The following is a 15,038-nucleotide window of genomic DNA, read 5'->3' as shown; positions in this document are numbered from 1 at the left end:
AAACCATTATAATCTTAGAGTAGAAGCGAAATAGTAAGGAAAGCAAATTCTGCGTAGTGTTACCGATTCATAAATTTACTATTGTTTCTTCGAAGACGAGCCACTTAAGAGTAGGCGCACACCGTTGATTTTTAGTTGGCCGATAGTTGTGCCCGATTTTAAATTGTATGAAGAATCGGCCTAATCGAATCGGCGTAGTGTGCGCACTCCCATTCATGCCCATACTGATCAACTGCCCGACTAAACTATCGGCCGACGGAAAATCAACGGTATGCGTCTACTCTAAAATACATATTTTTTTTTAAATAAAATAAATAAATAAATAAATAATTCTTTATTTCCACCACAACATTACATGTTCACTATATTGCATTACATAATGAAGTTGAGAGTTGTTAAGTTGAAAATAGGGTAAGTAAACACATAACATTGGAGAGGACTGGAGCCTAAACTAGGAAATTCCTGTATTTCAGGCCTCCAGACTCTCCGCCCGAACCGTGTGTTATTGTTTAATTTTGCTTATAACTAGAATACAAATATAGAAAAAGAAATAAAAATATACCAGAGAATCTAAGATAATCTAAACCTAAGTAACTCAGGAGGTGAGAGTGTGGATGCGTGTGTGTGTGTGTGTGTGTGTGTGTGTGTGTGTGTGTGTGTGTGTGTGTGTGTGTGTGCGTGTGTGTGTGCTTGTGTGTGTGAGTGTGTGTGAGAGAGAGAGAGAGAGAGAGTGTGTGCGAGATGATGAGTGTTGTGTAAGCGTGTAAGTATAGTGTGTGAGTGTGAGATGGATGTGTGCTTCGTGCTGTATAGAATAGTGATTGTTATTGTGTAAGTAGTGCTTCCGTTTGGTGATAATTTAGTTCCAATAAGTAATTACTAAGGATTGTCTTACATTCATATAGGATTTTAGGATATATATTTAGTGCTGTGTTTAATTTATTATACAGAAATTTTTCGAGAAAGGGTGTATGGCGACGAAAGAATGCAGTGTTGTGTTTAGACATAGGACAAACTTTTGGCGGCCTACGACTTGTGGGCTTTTGTGTGGGAGGGTTGTAATTTAAGAATTTGTGCTGTCGTATTGCCACTTGCATGATGAACAACTGTCTCACTGTCATTAGATTCGCATCTTTATAGAGAGTCTCTGTGGGATATAAGAAGGGTTTCCTTAACATGACCTTAATAAGCGATCGTTGTGCCCGTTCGAGTTTTCCTGGTTGCTTCACAGGTCCGGTCACTCTTCAACAAAGCGTATAAAAGCACCTATAAGTTTTGGACCAAATAAAAATAGTTCTTTCTTTCTTTAAAGGTTCAGCCAAACCAACGCAATCACACGCGATCAGCCGGCGTGCAGTGATGGCGATCAGACAAAATGCATCGATCGCCATCTTCATCATTGCAATCGCTGCACGCCGGCTGATCGAGTGTGAAGTGAACCTTATAGGATTCGGAAGTGATGTCACCAACGAGTTCAATGTGGGTAACTTTTGTAGTCATGCAGACAATAAATATCACTATATTATAGGTTTCTATAGTTTTGTTCCCTTGGACATCAACATTTGAAAGGGTCCTTCAAAATCGTCTCCCTTGTTCATGAATTGTCTAGATTGAGTAACTTGCTGTTCTGGTAAATCTCCCATTAGGTACTTACTTTAGCAGTAGCATTCAATTTAGCACAATTGAAATATCTGTGTACTTATTTTCTCACCAATGGTTTCGCCTTGATAATCCAAAATGTGGAGCTGAGTCAGCTTTCTTGTGAATTAACATGATGTCACTATTAATATAAACGTTTTCGACATCTCCACGACGCGGTTTGCAATAATAGATTTCCACCTATTCGTCTCTCCAGACAGCTAGGCGATCACAATAGAAAAATCTGTTCATAGTGTGCGAACATCTGTGAGGTTGGTATTCTTCACATTATTCCTTGTCATTTGATTCATCCAGTTTACTCAAAGCAGCACAAAGCTCAAGACGAAGTAAAAGAAAAACAGGTTTCAGAGTGCACTTGAGTTTTTTAGCAATTAATTTCGTTTCAAACCCTTCATCTAGTTCAAGGCTGCTCAACCTTTTGAAGAGTCAGGCCAAACGGTGGATTCAGTCGTTAACGACGGGTCACCGACATTTTTGACAGCTAACTTAAAGTTTGTACTGTGCTCGGCAGGATTTTTTATTTGGTGCTTTTTTTTCAAACTGTACATGCACGGGCCACTTAAAATTCTTTTGGGGGCCACGCTGTGTCCCGCGGGCCTGGAGTTGAGCAGCCTTGATCTAGTTGATCTTATGTGAACGGCTGCAGTATAATGCACTCACAGAGGCATCGCTAAATTTATTATAATTATTGTATTTTTACTCGGCCTGCATCTGGCCTTCCAGCTACCTTTATCAGGTCGTCGGACCACCTTGTCGGTGGATGTCCCAACGCTGCGTTTTACGATACCTGGCCTCCGCTTCATAACCTTGCTGGCCCATCGGCCGTAAGTTCTGCGTACTATGTGCTTCCAACCGTGCGATGGAATTACCTTTGGAATGTAAGATGGAAGAATGGAAGATAAAGTAATTAATTCCGACTAACAATTAAAATAATAAACCACAAATAAAGCAGAGCTTACAATAATATTATGTTGAAAAGATAACGGAAAATTGGTCTGTTTGAGCAGTTTTAACGGACACCTAAGTAAATTACTGTATCCATTAAGTACCTACTAACGTATAATTTTGACTTTTGACAGACTACGCGAAAAAATTTGGCGAGTTACTATAATTATGCTTCCATAATACTAATCATAATTCTTCAAACATTACCTAATTAAAAGAAGTAAATTACTCACGCACGAAGTCACAGGTAGAGCTAGTTAAAAAAACAAATGAAAAACATTTGTGTGGCTCCCATGCGGCCATGTTTGTATTCCTGTCACGCGTGACTTTAGCCCTAACCCACAGGCATTTGTGGCCAAATACCGAATTAGTCGTGCGCACATTAGCGACTTTTGATGTTCTGCGAAGTATAATTTGCGACTGACCCGGCAACATGGATGCTAAGCTGAACATTTGGCTCAAATTGGGACTGTTTATTTTGGAAATTTGTTTGGACTGTATCTTTAATTAGGACCCTAAAATCTGTCAAATCCGCTACGTTTTATTTTGGAACGGTTCTTTTTGAGTTTACTTAACGAATGTTATTTGTACCAGAATTTTGCTTTTGGTAGATTAACGTCTTTGCGCTTTGGCAAACAATTAAAGACGTATCAATAATTTCTTAATATTTTAAACAGAACTAGCGGCCGCCCACGACTTCGTATGCGTGGATCCCGTTTTATTCCCTCAAGGGTTGAATTTTGCAAAATCCCGTCTTAGTGAGCACCTACATTCTAAAAGGAACCCCCATGCAAAATTTGAGACTGCTAGCACTTGTAGTTTCTGAGATTTCGTGATGAGTGAGTCAGTCAATCAGTGACCTTTCGCTTTTATAGATAAAAGAGTTCTACAATCAGAACATAGAGGACAGAACAGGAAATAGTAAAACTTTTTTCGTAATTTCTTCAGAGACTGCACTATTGTGGGACGGGTATTTGCACGAAACCACTGGCTGCCACTAGTGTTAGTATAATTAATGACGTATACACCAAAATATTCCCTCAATTCTGCATTTCAAATTTTGCGGCAGACTGTTTATGTAAATAAGAGAACAACACAGCCTGAAAAACAAGATCCAGCTAAAGAATATATTCGATGGTAAAAACAGCCTTGGAATGTATTTTCTGGAATTCTTTCCATTTTAATTTTCAGTTGTGGAGCAAAATGTTGTAACGGAAATTGCGGTTTTGCCGCGAATTTCTCATACGGTATTGAAATTAGAATCATGCAAGGTCGAATATGCTACGAATTCCAACTTTTGTTGAAAAAGGAGTTGGAAATGCTAGTTAAGTCATAAAGTCTGCTAGAGGTCGAAATCCTAACTATGTTATCACATACTAACAAATTCAGCATGTAGGTTAGTTAATGGAAAGGATACAATGAAACTTTAAGCCTTTCGAGCCTTATTAGTCTCTTAATTAGGTAACAATATATCACCGATATTTCAATCTAGAATTTTTGGCGACTAAAAACGCATCCCGAAAAGAGGTCACTTAGGTACGTTTTTTTTATAACGCGAAGTATTTGTAAGAATGTTGACACTAATCGGAACTCTAGAGTCGCAGGAATTAAGACATTCATTAAGTAGATCTGGGCAATCTTATTAAAATGTATATAAAACAACGACACATAACAAACGACTTCCTAAAACTAACCAACGAATAAGTCACACCTTAAAAACTACATATCCACCCATTTAATCACTCTAAAAAATTACCAAACATGCACGTTAACATTTTAACGGGGTCTTATTCCGTCATCCATCACCGTTACCGAAAAATTTAATTCAGGCATTCGCTAAAAGGTCGTCAGCCTACATTTCGACGTTTGCTCCCAACTTTAACTCCCTCGGGACCTACCCAACCCTTTTAAGTTTATTTATCAGAAATAGGACGCGTCGCTTTAGGATGACTCGGTTTTTGTAGATAATGATGTTGTCTGGTTGTGGATATGGGATTCAACCTAGCAAACATTCTGTTTTGAAAATTATAAATAACTAAAAATCGAACTGCCTAAGGCGGGAATTGAACCCACGACCTTTCGCTTGCCGGGCGACTGCTCTTCCAACTGAGCTACTTAGACACTGGATGAACCCGTCGTTTTCAAGTGTAATACGCTGTTACGACCAGCGTTCTGTTGTTGGGTAGTAAGCAACTTTAATTGATTTTAGGCTTCCCAACTACCAACTACCTACCTTTAGTGATAAGACCGCCAAACTAGTGCAGTAGTGCCATTTCAAACTAGGTTGCACCTCTTACTTTAACTCTGTCACAGTTATAGTAATGGTCAAATTTAGATGGTGCAACTCAGCTTGAGTAAATATTTTGTTAGTTTTCTGTGACGTGTAATTATATTAAGAAGTGTCTATTTATTTCTTGAACAAAATACAAGACAAGAGATATAAATAAGTAGGTGGGTATAATCATTGGACGCTTACACCGTTTTGTTGTTATTTGTATTTTATAAATCTCTGTTATTTTATATCCAATCAAGTGTGGCAGTTAATGCAAACCGCAGAACTTAATACCACTGCAGTCGAAGTTTTATGGGCAAAATAATTAAGTTATATTAACACTAATTGTTCTAAACTATCAAATTAATCATTAGGTTTAACCCTAAAACCCTCAGGTGAACTATCAAAACACTTTCAGGCTGTTAACGACATTCTAGTCAAGTTGCCTTCATCAATCCTTTAGCTAAGCCTTCTTTACGAAGGTAGAATGATGGACAGGCACATAATGACGCCTTGATCCTTAAATAGTCGATAGGCGATAATGGTCCAAGCTTGTCGGTGTACCTTAATCTTTTTAGGGTTCCGTTAAAGGTCAAAATGGGACCATATTGCCAGGTTACGATGCAAACTCGCGGAGATGAACGAACAGGTTCATCTCCGCGAGTTTGCATCGAAAACAAAACACGCGCGACTACACCTCCTGAGATTTATCTTCACCCATTTGCATTGTAAAGACAATAAACTAACTATGTACCTATGTAGGTGTAATTAATACTGTGCAGTATTTTAACTGCCTGAATAAAAATAGAAACACAAAAAATCATTCATGCTTATTTAAATCATGTATTTCCTCCGCCACCTCACGTCACACATCATTTTACCGAAGTCAGCCCTATGGCTTCCTTAAATACCTTCGCGAAGAAAACCTTCTGTACGTAGCTACTTATTATTATTCTGTGAAATCTAAGAATGCAATGCCTGTCTGTCACCAGGGCTGTATCTCATGAAACGTGATAGCTCGACAATTGAAATTTTCACCGATGACGTATTTCTGTTGCCGCTATAAGAAAAAAAATACTAAAAAAGAAAAACAATAAATATTTATGTGGGGCTCCATAAACGTGACCTTTTGCTGTTTTTTGCTCGAAAACCTTCAATTTTGTACCGAACCTTCTCGGTGCGTGAGCCCGACTCGCACTTAGCCTGTTTTTATATACTGAAAAGATTTTCCATTATGGACAAGCTGATTTTAGGTAAAGACATTGATAGAGTGCAAGGTTAGGGCGAGTTTGTATACTTCTTAGAAATCAAGGTAAATTGTGAAGGTGGAGGGTAACAGTTCCTAGTAGTTTCAGAATTCTATGGAATCTAGCGATAGTTAAATCTTTTAAAGGGAAACTGTCTTTCTTTAAATTACTTATTAGATTAAAATAGGGCTGTATTAGTTTTATTGCTATTCCGCCTTAGAGGGAGTTTGCAGCAATAAATCCTTCGTGATAGCTTCTAAAGTTTAGTTTTAGTATCAGGCTTGTATAAACCTGATTGTAGGTAAATTAAGTAAGAATATTTAAGTTTTTTTCGTCTATGTCTATTAATAAATAAACGTTTTATTTATTTATTTAAAGTATCTTTATATGTGACTTATCTTGTTTAGTCTAGATTTCATTACTTTTTAGAGATAAACAAGCAGCTCCATCGAGACTTGGCTAGTTTTTACAGAATGTTTTTGGTGGGTTTTACTCTGTCCGAACCGTTTTCATTGCAATAAAATCTTTTCATACGTTTTTACTTAAATCTCAAAATGTAACATAGCGGAACGAATGCATGTTACATTTTTAGAGATCCGGGGTGGAGATAAAAACTGATTTCAGAATCAATTACGTAAGGTATACAAAGAAATGTGCGTATTTTCAAAACGGGAAGCGTATTTCAGGTTTTCAGTCAAGGCAACACGCGAGGTAGCAAAAACGGACGGACCGGACACCGTCCAAATTGGTCGGAAAAGCTTTCAAAAAGCTCTATCATGTTTAGCTTTTTGCACGCCCAGCTGGCAACTTCATAATGTTAAGCTCTAATTTTACTGGAAGCCAACATTTTGGGTAAGGGCTTTGAAAATTTGAATTTAATAAAGTATTTCTTTCTTTCTTTCTATTCCGATTTTTTTTTCAAAAGTCTATTCTGCTATCTGCTTCAGCTATTCGATGACCATATGTATTTATTTTAAACTTCTGCACATAAATATAATGCACTGTGGCGGACTTAATGCCGGATGGCATTCTCTGCCAGTCAACCACGACGTACTACGACCATAGACGAATACTATACTTTCATCTACTTACGTATCGATGGGCCGATCATACTTTCGAAGAATCGAGGAAAAGTGAAGTAAATAGAATCTTGATTGGAGACAACGCTTGATGAACCGATGACCTCAAGATGATCGTTGGCAGCGGCTGGATGAAAAAAACAGTGAATCTTTCTTCTTGCGTACCTATTATACTCGTACATACGAGTTTAAAAGATAAAATGACTATTGTAAAGTTAGTTCTTTGGTACTCGGGGTCGTGAAATAATAGTCCAAAGCACGATTCAAAGGCACAGAAACTTATATTGTCTTCCACACAAACGAAATATAACATCAATAATACTTGAAATCAGTAGCAAACAATGATTTTACGGTCTAAACATAGAAAGATTTGCGCGCGCGTCGCGGCCATGGGCGGACTGGCGTTATGCACGAGTCTAGAAGTTTCGACGACGATCGTTGGCGAAGAGCGCCGACAGAGCGCGCGAGCCCCGCGTGTTTTTAAAACAAACGCCCGCCAAACTTGAGTGCGAGCATTAACCCTATCGCCGCGTTATACTATGATAATATTTATGTTACTTGAGGAATAAGAAATCTTGCTCTAATTATATTATAATGCTGGCCTACCATAATGCGTACTTACTTGATTCATAACTTATGGATTGTGTTTCAATGGCCTTTGTCTACCTGTGTTTGTTTGCAACTGTTTATTATGAATAACTCAGTACCTTACATACGGAGGCATATTAAGTGGAATGTATGTATATTATTATGTATGTATTATGTAGAATGTGCGAAAGAATTACACGAATTAATTCCACCAGCCCCCTTCCATCATCGGGGAACCAGACGCAGGTTAGCGTGCCATCCCTATATTGTTGACATTCCACCAGCTCGCACTAAGCGTTTCGATGACTCTTTTATAATGCGAACAGCTAGGGACTGGAATTCGTTGCCTGCTGCTGTCTTTCCCGAAAACTATAATCCGGGCATCTTCAAGGCGAGAGTGAATAAGCGCTTACAGGGCAGATATGTACCATCCTAGACTGCATCCCACTTAACATCAGGTGCGATTGTGGTCAAATACCTGCCTTGTTATGCATAAAAAAAAAAGTTATGCAGTTGTAATAGAGGCGAGTTTGGAACAAAATATACAGTCTTATGTGCTTTTTTCTATACATATTGGATCCGTATCAACACAATACATGCCAGCATTCAGCTATTCAAACACAAATTATTGTGTTTTAACAGGCTTTTCAGGTCGAAGTTACAAGTATAATTATTTGCTATGCATTTCCATTAATACTGATATAAAATGCAGTTAAAATTGTTTACGTGCGAGTTGGTCGCCCAGTCAACCAATACCTTTTAATTAAATGGAATTCAATACTTGAATAGTACCGTAACTTGTACATATGATTATGTCCATGATTATTAAATTAAAAATCAGAATTCAGACACCATTAACGTTAATAAATACATGTTATTTTCTTTTGAACAAATTCAGAATTTATTTATTTGTTTGCATTATGTATCTATTATCAATTTACTTCGAATCAGTATGGCTGGTTTACTCGTATTAAGTAGGTTAGTAGGTAACTGAATTTTAACTTAATTCCTAACGTCAAGCTCTTGTTTACTATGAATCTGCTTGTAAAAACGTGTCAAGTGACCTGCCCCACCAATAAATTGACAGAAAAATCAAGTAATAATAGTTAAGTTTGAAATAGCGTCTTTTAATTTATAAGTACCTATTCTATTGTTGTGTTTTAATTTTTATATTCCCACTTTTCTTATATTCCCCCCCTTTTCCCCAATTCTTATATTCCCCCCTAAAAATGGGAGTGCCCCAAGGCTCAATACTGGGACCATTGCTCTTTCTGATTTATATAAATGATCTACCTTTTTATTCAAAGGACCTTTGTGAGATAGTATTATTTGCTGATGACACTTCTTTAATTTTTAAAACTGACAGGCGTCAGGAAATATTTGACGACGTGAATAATGCTCTTTCCAAAGTATTAGACTGGTTTACAACTAATAATTTGCTATTAAACGCAAAAAAAAACTAAATGTTTAAAATTCACTATGCCTAATGTCAAACAAGTTAATACTAATATTACAGTAAATAATGAACGCATTGAACTGATAAACTCTACTGTCTTTCTAGGTATTACCCTAGACTGTAAATTACAATGGGGCCCCCATATTGCTGCCTTGGCGGGAAGACTTAGTTCAGCTGCCTTTGCGGTGAGAAAGATCAGAAACTTGACTGATGTTGAAACAGCAAGGCTTGTATATTTTAGTTATTTTCATAGTATTATGTCTTATGGTCTTTTACTGTGGGGCTCAGCAGCAGACATAGAATCAATTTTCATTTTACAGAAAAGAGCTGTTCGGGCAATATACGGTCTTAAACCACGTGACTCGCTTAGAGAAGTTTTTAAAGAAATCAATATATTGACTGTGGCTTCGCAATACATATTTGATAACATTATGTATGTCCGTAAACATATACATTTATTTACTAAGAAAAGTGACGTCCACTCATTTAACACGAGACATAAGAATAAACTTGCTGTTCCATCATTCAGGTTGCATAGGATAGGTAATTCATTCTTGGGGAAATGTATTACCATATTTAACAAAATACCACACAACCTTGTCGAATTGCCAATAAACAAATTTAAGATACATATAAAAAATACCCTTATGTCCAAAGGGTACTACAAGGTTCCAGACTATATTGATGACAAGGATGCGTGGTCAGTTCAGTCTGCACATATTTGATGTACTTAAATTTGACTATTCTTACCGTTAGATAATTCCTGGCAATAAGTGGTGACTGAGTTTGTTCCGGCGTTTCTTCTCAGCACTTGCCATATGTTTGTCTCGAAGCGCTGGTAGGGCCCAAAAGATAAGGAGACATGTAAAGTGCCCCATAAGGGCTACCTTTTCTTTTTTTATTATTTTATATTGACGTTCATAAGTGCCACTTGTGGTCTAAACTGAATAAATAATTTTGATTTTGATTTTTTTTCTTATTTTATTGTTTGACGTAGAAAACCGCGTTCAGTGCTAAAAATCAAGACGTAGGATAAGATTCTTTGAGAGATTCCGTGGAGGGTAGTTGAACGGGAAGCATGGTCGATCTGTTTTAATGGTTTCAATTTATTATTTAATGGACTTTAGTGTACAAATTTGGTGTTATTTTGTGTTCTAAAGTGCAGTGAAGTGATAAATTATAAAAAACATTGAAATACTTCGAATTTGAGCGCGCATCGAGTGTCGAGTGGGTTGTCGTTATGAACAACCCGCTTTGGACCCGGTGGCGTCTTGAAACCTGCTTACGGGCATACTTAACTCCACGGAATCCATGAAAAATCAATAGAACTGAAACACCCACGTTCTATTGATAACTATGTCAATATTTTTCACTCGACATTGGCAGAAATAAACCTCCCAGAGAGGTTTGGTTGCCACAATATAAAAAAAAAAGATTCTTTGAAATTACTGACACAATGACACTAAAGCTGGGTTACACCATCTTACTTTAACTCAGCCTAAAATAGGTACATACCTACTGATAATGTTCAAAATAACTATTTACCTTATTTCACAATAGCAGCATGCTTCAAAGTATTTTTACTCTAAATTTGGAGTAACAAACACATTTTACATCCCTTAAATCCCGGTTACAAAGACCAAATTTAAAATCCGAAAGAAGTGATTTTCCCACACTCCGTATTCCACTCGTGTACTGTTCTGTATTCCCTGTGCTCCCCACACTTGGCATTGTACGTACAAAATCACAAATCACGTGAAAGTACGACAAAGTCGCGTATTTTTGGGTCGCACAATTGCCGATAAATATGTTGTGAGAACTTGAAAATTGTCTGTGAGATTCGACAAAGTACGTGAAATGAAAGTCGTAAGTTTGGCGGTTTTAGATTTTGGGCTTCTTTCAATCTAATATGGAGATTATTTAGACGTAGAAGTGCAATTTCTAGCACATAATATCAGTATGTATTTGTTGCAAAACACCACTTACGAAAGCTATATGAGATGCTATAATGTAGGTAATCTAATATTCATCAATATTCTCGCAAATTGAATTACGTTTAGCGAGAAAGAGAAAAAACTCATCTTCTTTGAAACAAAATAAAAACAAATCTAAAATACAAAAAACCGACCAAGTATGAGCTATTATGAGCATGGTATTCCGTATGTTTTTTAATAAATAAGTAGAAATAAAAATAAATGGTAAGTTATGAAAATTGTATGACAATAGGTATTTTTTAATGTGTAGTATCTGTTATTTTAATAGAATTTTGTAAAATTTTGTTTTCTGATTTTTTATGAAGTTGTGCGGAATCCTAATAAACATTTGTTTTTGTGCAAAAGAAATCTAAACCTTAATATAATTGGAAATGTGATACAATTCTACGATTCATAAAAATATCAATATCATTTCAGCCAAAAATGTTGCAGAGTATCAAATAAATTAAAGAAGCTTTTTCATTTATTCTGGAACATCTATATCTATACTAATATTATAAAGCTGAAGAGTTTGTTTGTTTGTTTGTTTGTTTGGTTGAACGCGCTAATCTCAGGAACTACTGGACCGATTTGAAAAATTATTTTTGTGTTGGATAGCCCGTTAGTTCCTGAAGGCTTTAGGCTATATATCATCACGCTAAGACCAATAGGAGCGGAGCACCAATGAAGAATGTTTCAAATCAGTGATTTTTTTCCTTTTGAGAGCTGACGCTGCGTAAACGGTTAAAGTTTCGCAAAAATCATGTATGACAGGATTGTTCCCCTTTAAAAGTTCTAAAAAAAAGTCCGCGATAGTATATGTCTATCTTTTAAGGTTGGCTCATAGTAACCCTTTTTATGCAAAAAGAAATCTGTTTTATATTAATGCATTATTTGCGGAGGTTTTTTCATAAACATGATATTAATCCTTATCTAAGTAAATGAGTTATTCATCACAAGTATTTAATTTTAAACATACTTGGCTTTTACACCATTCGATTTCAATAAATATCTTAGGAGATATCGCAGTTTTAAAATATCATCGCAGCAAAATAATTATCAAGTACCTACTGCGCGCGCCACTGATGGATGCACAGCCTAAACCGCTGATCGTAGAGACCTGAAACTTGGGCGGTGTGTTCTTTGTAAGACGTAAGCATCTGATAAGAAAGGATTTTCCAAAATTCTAACCCTAAGGAGGTAAAAAGGGGGGGCAAAGTTTGTATGGGATTAATAATTAATTAATAATAATTACAAGCTTTATATTGACTTCACTTGTTAGTATGTGTGGGACAAATCTTGCAACTGAATTTAAGACCACTTCTCCTCAACCGATTGAGCTGGAATTTGGTATACTTATGTAAGTACGATGACAATGCAATAATATGGTACCATTGAGCTGGTCTGATGATGGAGTCAGGAGGTGGCCATAGAAACTCCTAAACGAAACGGCAGAAACTCATCGAGTTTGGGTTCGTTGGATTTGTCTTTTCGAACAGTTTAGTGCTAGATGATGTCCAGGGTCCTGATGATGGAGTCATGAGGTGGCCATAGGAACTCCTAAACGAAATGGCGGAATCGCATCGAGTTTGGGATCGTTGGATTTGTCTTTTCGAGCAGTTTAGTGCTAGATGATGTCCAGGGTCCTGATGATGGATTAGGGAGGTGGCCATAGGAACTCCTAATCGAAACGGCAGAAACTCATCGAGTTTGGGTTCGTTGGATTTGTCTTTTCGAGCAGTTTAGTGCTAGATGATGTCCAGGGTCCTGATGATGGAGTTAGGAGGTGGCCATAGGAACTCCTAAACGAAACGGCGGAATCGCATCGAGTTTGGGTTCGTTGGATTTGTCTTTTCGAGCAGTTTAGTGCTAGATGATGTCCAGGGTCCTTATGACGAATTAGGGAGATGGCCATAGGAACTCCTAAACGAAACGGCAGAAACTCATCTAGTTTGGGTTCGTTGGATTTGTCTTTTCGAGTAGTTTAGTGCTAGATAATGTCCAGGGCCCTGATGATGGATTTGGGAGGTGGCCATAGGAAATCCTAAACGAAAAGGCAGAAACTCATCGAGTTTGGGTTCGTTGGATTTGTCTTTTCAAGCAGTTTAGTGCTAGATGATTTTTTTTTTGTAGGGACGCGCGCTGGTAGCTTGAGGAGCTTTTCCAGCTTCACCGGCCAGATTGGCGAGTACAGAAGGTACTCTAGCCGTTTGGCGATCGGCGGTGCGCGTGCCGACGAGGCCGAGTGTGGGCTACGGTAAGTCCAGCCTACGGTGGGCTCACTCTGGCCTGAGGGCGCCACGGTAGGCTCGGACTTCGGCTCTGGCCGTGTCCGGGGGACGGATTGGGGAGAACCGGCCCGGTACATGTCTGCACCGTCCGAAATGGAAGGCAGGGCCTCGTGCTCGCCGGCGAGTACGGTGTAACGAGCTACTGTGTTGTGGAGTAGTTGGCGTGCGTAAGGCAGTGATGTCTGATGTGTTCAGAAAGTCGGTAATAGGATCGTCGTGGTCGTCTAGGACATGCCTAGGTCGTCGGTATTGGGTAGCGACATCTTTCTGGGGTGTATACGTGGCGGCGCTAACGATAAGAGGGTTCTTGTGGTTGATCGCTTTATCAAAGTAGCGGCGAGAGGCTTCTTTCATAAAGTGATCAATCGATGGGATCTCGAAATCTCTATGGAGATTCGTGTTACGCACGAACCACGGGGCATCCGCGGCTCGGCGTAAGAATTTGTCTTGGAGGGTCTGGAATTTCTTAAGGACTGTGCAAGAAGTGTAAGCAAACACCGGACTGGCGTAAGTCAACACTGGACGGATGCAGGTTTTGTAAATTGTCAACTCAATTTACTTTTCCTTCCAACTAGGTGGTAGAGTCGGTGGGTGTAGTGGTTCGCACGGCTCAAGACGCGTCTGAGGTGCGGAGCAAACGATAATCTCTGGTCGAGGGTGACACCTAAGTACTTGGCCTCACTCTTCCAAGGAATAGTTTGGTCAAATAAGGTGAGATGGGTGGGGACACTAGGACGAGTGTCGCAGACAAAGCCCTAGAAAAGTACACTGCTGCACTTTTTTCGGGATTACCTCGATACGCTACTTCCTGAACCATTCGCCTAATTGTGTGACTGCGCGTTGGAGCGCCAAGATGACGTAATTCCGATTACGTCCGGACTTGTAGAGTGCGGTGTCGTCCGCAAAGAGGGCTAAATCCGTATTCGGATATTTGGGGATGTCATTGACGTACAATGAAAAAATAATGGGTGCTAGATGATGTCCAGGGTCCTGATGATGGAGTCAGGAGGTGGCCATAGGAACTCCTAAACGAAACGGCGGAATCTTATCGAGTTTGGGTTCGTTGGATTCGACTTCTCGAGCACTTTGGTGCTAAATAATGACCCAGAGATTGAGATACAACTAAAAAGTGTAAAATAAAATTATAATAAAAAAAACTTTTTTTAAAACAAGCTTTATCCTAAAATACAGTTGTACTAAAATGAAAAAAATAATTGTATGATTGGTTCAAAGAATTTCGAAAGCTTGTAGCGCAAACAGAAAAAAAGAGGAATAAATTCCATGCGCGATACAAGCTTTTGAAATTCTTTGAACCAAGCATACAATTATTTTTTTCATTTTAGTACAACTGTATTTTAGGATAAAGCTTGTTTTAAAAAAAGTTTTTTTTATTATAATTTTTTATTAATAATCTTTGGACATGTTAAAAAGGGGTAGAAAGTTATTTTAGTGGTGATTTGCTTCAAAGTTGATATTAATTACTCATTAGTGCATTTTTTTTACAATCATGTCATTTTAAAGACTATCA

The 15,038-nt window shown here is 38.0% G+C and overlaps 1 long non-coding RNA gene and 1 other non-coding gene across 2 annotated transcripts in view; one reads left to right on the top strand and one right to left on the bottom strand.

The window, feature by feature from the left end:
- Positions 1–15,038, top strand: part of LOC135081632 (uncharacterized) — an 83,664-nt gene that overhangs the window by 14,074 nt on the left and 54,552 nt on the right. The window lies entirely within an intron of this gene.
- On the bottom strand, positions 4,653–4,725 carry Trnaa-ggc (transfer RNA alanine (anticodon GGC)). The gene has a single exon. It is a non-coding gene; the product is annotated as a tRNA-Ala (tRNA).

This window comes from Ostrinia nubilalis, chromosome 20, assembly GCF_963855985.1.
Source record: "Ostrinia nubilalis chromosome 20, ilOstNubi1.1, whole genome shotgun sequence".
Taxonomy (NCBI): Eukaryota; Metazoa; Arthropoda; class Insecta; order Lepidoptera; family Crambidae; genus Ostrinia; species Ostrinia nubilalis.
Note: the sequence above shows the minus strand (reverse complement) of the source record. Positions and strands in the feature narration are given on the sequence as shown.